The sequence below is a fragment of the Piliocolobus tephrosceles genome, chromosome 10 (genome assembly GCF_002776525.5).
Source record: "Piliocolobus tephrosceles isolate RC106 chromosome 10, ASM277652v3, whole genome shotgun sequence".
NCBI classification, from domain to species: domain Eukaryota; kingdom Metazoa; phylum Chordata; class Mammalia; order Primates; family Cercopithecidae; genus Piliocolobus; species Piliocolobus tephrosceles.
This window is the reverse complement of record NC_045443.1, coordinates 74,855,512-74,862,919: the sequence shown is the minus strand read 5'-3', so window position 1 is coordinate 74,862,919 and position 7,408 is coordinate 74,855,512.

The following is a 7,408-nucleotide window of genomic DNA, read 5'->3' as shown; positions in this document are numbered from 1 at the left end:
GTGTTTGGAAGCAGGTCTTTAGTTTTTGTCATCTTTCCCACCGTTCTTCAACTGTCAAATTGAATCTACGCATAGGCAAGATATATCCATACCAGTCAATTTGTGAAACAAAGGTAACAAAAATAACATTATTAATAAAACTGTATTAAGTGCAGTGAACATGATATTATTATAAGTGAATCTTAGATGATATTTAGTAATTATTGATGAAATCTATTATAATAGAAATAATTCCTCATACTATATTCTGGGTACATAAGAAAACTAGTTTTTTAGTGTTCTTGTACCAGGTTGTTTCTAGATGGGGTCATGTGACTGAAAGTTGTCTAATAGAACATGGGGGAGCTGGGAATTATAAAGGAATTATATTACTCCTATACTTGACCCCTAGGATACAATTAAGAATTCCAAGGAGGCTCTGGGACATGGAACCATAAGATAGGATTTTAGATTCCTGAGTCACCACTAGAAGGAAAAACATCCAGGTGAGCCTTCTGACTTTCTATTACATGTAGCTATTAATATTACAACAGTTTTTTACAATTCTCAGTCTCTAACCAAAATGAGGATAGAATGTGCTATTATGCCTCTAAAGGTAAAATTTAATATTCTTTGAGCACTAAATATATGCCAGGCACTTCCTAAGTGCTCCTAAACATTATCTCATACATTTCTCATAAGACTTTGAGCTTTATAATCTCTATGAGGAAGCTGAAGCTAGGATAAATCCAGTAAAGTTCCAAGGTTATACAGCAAGAAGAGGCAGAGCTTGACTGAAACTTAGCGGTTTCTCTACAGAGCTCACATGACAACAGCGCATGGGATTTCTGTTCAGTACATCCCAGGAACTATGCTAGCCAATTCGGATCCGGAGAATAAATAGAGTGTCCAACTTTGAGCAACTTACAGCCAAGTGGGGAAAGGATTGATATTTCAAGGACTCAATGAACTACCCTAATGAAAAATTAAAACATAATACAAGTGGAATATAAAGAACTTCCAGGCAAATCTGGTACTTCATGGGGACACTGTCACTATTCTTCAATTGACTGAATGGAACCAACTCACAGACATCATCCTGAGACCTTCCCCAACCTGAAACCCTTGAGGAATTGAAAAATTGAATCCTCCAGCACCATTTCCCATACTGTGGCTCCGTGAAGGACTATTAAACCTTCTAAGCAGCCTGGAGTTCAGTTATACATTAAATCACTATTTTTTTTTTAAGAAAAACATAGGATTCTGTAATTTATTTGTCTACTTTACAACGTAAAATAAAAATGACAATAGTAATTAACATTTCTTAAGCACTTATGTTCCAAAGTTCTAATCTTTTTATAGATATTCTTTCATTTAATCCTTATAATAATCCCATAAGACAGGTATTATTATTATCTGGCTTTCCAGATGAGGAGACGAAACATTGAGAGACAAGGAGGTTAAATGACTTCCTAAGTTCATATAGCTCACAAGTGGTAGAGCCAGCACATACAAACTTAGCTTTATCTTAAAATAGTTGCTTAGTCTGAAAATATTTTCTAAAATTTTGGTTGAAGCAAAACATACATAATATAAAATTTAGCGTCCTAACCATTTTTAAGTGTACATTTCAGTGGCATTAAATATTAATACATTCACATTATTAGGCAACCATTACCACCATCCATCTCCAGAACATTTTCATCTTCCCAAATTGAAACTCAGAATTCATTAAACAATAATTCCCTATTTTCCCTTTTCCATAGACTACCACCATTACACCTTGTCCTTATAACTTTGACTATTTTAGGTAAGTCACTTCTTGATTGATTGATGCCCATTGAGTGGACTGCTGCCCATTGAGTGGACTGCTGCTGATTTCAGGTAAGTAAATGCTATCCTTGTTAGCCTCAAGCTGTGTTTTTCCTAGTGCTGCTGGGTTTTTCTCCCCTACCTTATTTACTGCTTCTTTTGCTAAGCACACCATCCTGTATTTTTACTTGTTGCCTTACTACTGAATCTTCTTTCCTAGTCAATCAAGCCACAGCCAATTTTGGTGAGCCACCTTTGATGCATGAAGGATAAATGCCCAAGGGCTTGACACTAATATCCTGTTCAAACAGTATTAAATAAACCAAAAAATTAATTCCTTTAATAAATATTTACTGAACGCTGACTACTTCCCAGGCATTCTGCTAGACAGCTGCAGGAATATAATGGGGAGCAAAAACAAACGCACTCCCACCCACCATAAAGCATACAGTTTAGCACTAGACAGGCACTAATCAATTAACTCTAATAGATGTAAATGAAAATTGTGGAAAGTGCTATGAAGCAGTACAAGACACCTGAAAGCACAAGATATATGGTACAATAGGATAGTAAGGATAGGACAGAAATGAAAAAGGGTGAGTGGATGTTACTTAGGCAGAGATTGGTAGGGAAAGGAAAAGCATTGGTAGGGAAAAGCATTTGGCCCCTCAGGGGCCCAGCTGGTGCAAGGGCTATGTGGCTAGATGGAGCATTGTAAACATAAGGGATTTAAATAATATAAATAGTAAGGGAAAGGCTGGGTCAATATAAAGCTGGAAAGATGAGCAAAGGACAGATCATCTGGAGTCATAGTTCTGTTGAAGTCACAGGGAGTTTTGAGGCCAGTAATTACAGAAACACCACCAATAAGATCCTGTGACCCTCAAATAACTACAGAAATCTACCTAAAATGAGGTTACCAGTATTACTTGGGGGATCTTCCCAGAAGCATAACTGTCATTTATGCACAATCTGTGGGCAGTTTTCTCTACAAGAGCCATCTAATGAGGAAGGTGGTATGAAATTTGTTCCTAACTGTAGTTGAAGCCGTCAATGACACAACCTAGATATCTCCTGGAAAGTATTCAGGTCTGCCTCAGCTCACTGTCCAAGGCTGCTATGGATGATAGCAGTGTCCCAGATTTACTCATTTCAGTATTAATGCATCCTGATGTGGCTGAATTAATGCCTTAAATCAAATGGAAGGGTGAATGCAGAAACTCAAGAAGAAAGCCATTAGGTTTTCTAAGATAGTCCCTGATGTTTTGTGGAATTTATTTGGTTAGGTAGGCCTGGGGTCCTGGAGGGTGTGCTGGGAACCCTGGGGTATGAGGTTGGCCTCATCACACCACTTGAAATCCTATTGATATTCACCTTAAATACTGTATGACACAAATTACACAGATTTGGGCCAGCTTCTGCCAGCCAGATTAAATAGAATGGAAGAGGGAATGGTATACTCAAGCGAAAATTCAAAAAGCTAGTGTAGAAACAAGGGGTGGATATCATTGGGAGGCAATTTTCCACTGGTCCTTCACATGTATGCCTGTCTTACAAGGAGAGGCACTAACAGCCTTTGTTCTGGATCATCTTTCCAAGAATGTTTGGTAGAAAATAGCCTTGGAAGATAGAAAGAGTACTCCCTCTCTCTGAAGCAAAGGGCAGATTTGTTTACTGTCCAGTATAATAAAGATAATGTTTCTGTCCAAGGCAAAGGTCAGGCAGGTTTGCTTAGAGTACATCATAAAAGATTCCCTTTCCTTAATTTGGCCAAGGCTCCTTTTCTATAATGCAAGTCACTGTATACACAGGTATCATTTGGCCCGCTTTGCATTATGTGTGGGAATAGGGATTCAGAAAACTAGTGAGGATGGAAAACTGCTACTGCTATTGTTTTGAGTGAAAAAAAAAATCATTTGCATCTGAATCAGAAGTCTGTCTTTTGCCAAATATGTGATAGGTTAACTGGCTAGCTTGCAAGTAGGATAAAATATCAGACTTGTCGCATCTCTTGGCATTCATAACCCTCTAGGGTAGATATTACAATGTCTACTTTTCAGATGAAGAAACTGAGGTTTTGTCACATAAAGTATGGTATCAGATTATTCATTTACTTTTTTGGTCAATCAAGCTATGTCTAAATGTTAGGAGTCCAGGTATGAATGATGTATGGAGAATCTAAGCCCCTGGCTTGATCTTAAATACTCTTGCCCACAAAGTTATCTTTAAATGTGCTATACTTATTTGTTCCTTAAAGATAACTGAGCCAGGCATGGTAGCTCATGCCTGTAATCCCAGTATTTTGGGAGGTTGAGGCGGGTAGATCTCCTCAGGTCAGGAGTTTGAGACCAGCCTGGCCAACATGGTAAAACCCCATCTCTACTAAAAATACTAAAATTAGCCAGTTGTGGTGGCACAAACCTGTAATCCCAGCTACTTGGGAGGCTGAGGCAGGAGAATCACTTGAACCCAGGAGGCAGAGGTTGCAGTGAGCCGAGATCATGCCATTGCACCCCAGCCTGGGCAGCAAGACTGAAACTCAGTCTCAGAAAAAAAAAAAGTGCTGGAACCCAGATGAAACCACACCTAAAGGGAACATACAGCTGGACTTTTGGTCACATAATTTAAAAAATATCCTTAAGTAAGCCAACTAGTAGTATATCTTCTGAATCTTGCAACTGTCAGGTTGCTGATTAATATAGTCCGTCTAACTTTAGAACCCATCTTCATAACCCTTAACACTATACTATACTATACTATACTATACTATACTATACTATACTACACTACACTATACCATACCATACCATACCATACTGTACTTCATAACCCCTAACACTTTTAGATGTTAAAAAAGCTATAATTTGTGAAACACTTAATCAAGAAATAGGATTTTTAAATACTGGCAAATAACTGTCCAAAAGTTTTTACATGTTACAGAAGAAATAGTCTTCCCTTGTCCAGAGCTGTTGGCATGAAAGTGCTTCAAAGCTCATACACGTAAATAACTATTAAGAGCAAAGAAAGAGAAACTAAAATCACTGAAAGCTAACTAAAGCATTTGCGAAGACATAAACAATATTCTACCTACTAATATGCTTATCAGACATCAAGAAATAGATGACAGAATCCTGTAGTCAGAATCTCAGAGTTAACTTCAACGGAGAAGAGCATAGTATGTTTGAAGAATTTCAAGCAGTGGAATGTTTATGCAGAATATAGTAGTGGGAAATTAATCTGGAGAGGCAGGTACGTAGGGGTCAGAGCATAAAGGGCACAGTGATTTGATGTGTAGGCTAATCTGTTTCATTATTATCCAGCAAGTCAGATGTTTAAATTTGGGAAACATAGACCACATATGTGGAATACGAACATTCTGAGACTATGATTACATTGCATGTGTGTGCAGGGTAATACATACTGGGAAAGGATTTTTATAAACATCTGTAAATTCCTAAAAAGGTTCATGAATGAAGAAAGGTTATGAAATTTGTTGGGAGCATGTATAGGGGAATTTCCCTCAAGGGATGCTTGGAAGAGATGTGTCTGTCTCCCGGACTGTATATGGATTAGGCAGACAGTACATGACACTGAAGAAAAGAAAATCAGGTAAGAGACTATGAGAAGTGCCATAAAAATGATGCAAACAGCACTTCCATCAAATTGAGAAGCTCAACAAAAGAGTCCCTACTGGGTAAATCCAATGGGCAACAATATCCTTGCTGTAATTATGGATAACCATAATGGACCTAAGAATATGTATGCATTTTAATAACCAACCAAGGATACACTTAAGAATAGCATTACATACATAGGTAGTTTGCTGATAAATCTCTGAATTAACTTCAATTAGTATTAAGTCTAAGATTGGTTTTATTTTACATTTTAATAAATGTCTTTCAGTTTGCAGATGATACCAGGTATTTCTGGCTAGTATAATATCAATCTCAGAAAGAAACTGTACAAAGATCACACAAAGCTATGTGAGTGGGCAGAAATACGAGCAAATATTCTTAGCTGAAATAATCCAAACTATATTTGTATGATAGTAACTTAGAATGTAAGAAGAAAAATACTGTGCAAAAGAGCAAGATACCAATGAAAAGATGTTCAACATTACTAACAATAAAAAAAAAAAACAGAAAACCTTTCACACCTAAAAAGAGTAGAAAGATTTAAGTCTTTGAATACCAAATGTTGACAAGGAAGTTGACCAATTCTTGCACTGCTAGTGGAGGAAAATCTTGGTAAACAACTCTGGAGAACATGTTAACATCCAGTGAAGTTGAAGTTATTTAGACCCATAGTAGGCAGAATAATTGCCTCTCAAAGCTGTCCATGTCCTGGTTCCTAAAACTGATGTGTAAATTGCAGTAACTGGCAAAAGGGATTTTGCAGATTTGATTAAGAATCTGAGATGAAAAGAATATCTAGGTGGGCCCACCATAATCACAATTAGAGTAAGGAGGTAGGAAGGCCAGGGTCAAAGAGAAATTCAAGACATGATGCAGTTGGCTTTGAAAATGGAGGAGGGACTGCAAGCCAAGGAATGCTCTAGATGCTGAAAGCGGCAAAGGAACAATTCTTTACAGACTCAAAAGGAACACAGCCCTTCCCATACTTTGATTTTAGCCCAGTGACACCAATTTTAGACTTCCGACCTCCAAAACTGTAAGACGGCAAATCTGTGTTCCTTTAAGTCACTGAGTTTGTGGTCATTTATTATAGCAGCAACAGAAAACTAATACACTACCCTTTACCTAGAAATTTCATTCTTAGATATATGGGTCTAGAGAAAAATCTTGCACATATACACAAGAAAACTTATTCAGAAATGCTTAGTGCAGCATTTTTATAAAGACATAAAACTAGGAACTACCTAAATGTCCATCGTCAGGAAAAAGCACACTGAGATATGATCATGTAAGAGAGAGCAGTCTGCAACAGGAAAAGTGGGTAGAGCTACATGTAATAACATGGATATAGCTCTAAAACATAACATTTAGCAAAAACATTTAGTTTACCTTTTAAATTAGAATTAAAAGCACTAATTATTTATATTGCATGTCTGCATAATATATTTATATACAGAAAGAAAATAATACATGCATAAGAATGAAAAAACCAAATTCAGCATATGATTACTTCTGAGAACAAAAGGGCATCCTGGTTTGAAGAAAATTTGAAGCAAATATCACAAAATAATGAGATTTGATAAAGTTAGGTGATAAGTATGTAGTTGTTTACCATTCTACTTCCTTTAATCATTGATGATTCCAGTACTTTCAGATCCAATATTCTGCATCAATCTCTCCATCGAAACTGCCACCCCTTAGGCCAGTTAAATGTTGCTGGAAATATATCAGACACAATGCTCTGTTTTCTCACATAAGTATCAGAATCTACGTACAAAATCCTTATAAAGTCCCCAATACCCAGGAGCTATAGCTCAAAGGAAATAGTTCACATGAAAGTTAAAGAGATCTTATAAAAAGAATATAGCCGGGCACGGTGGCTCAAGCCTGTAATCCCAGCACTTTGGGAGGCCGAGACGGGCGGATCACGAGGTCAGGAGATCGAGACCATCCTGGCTAACACGGTGAAACCCCGTCTCTAC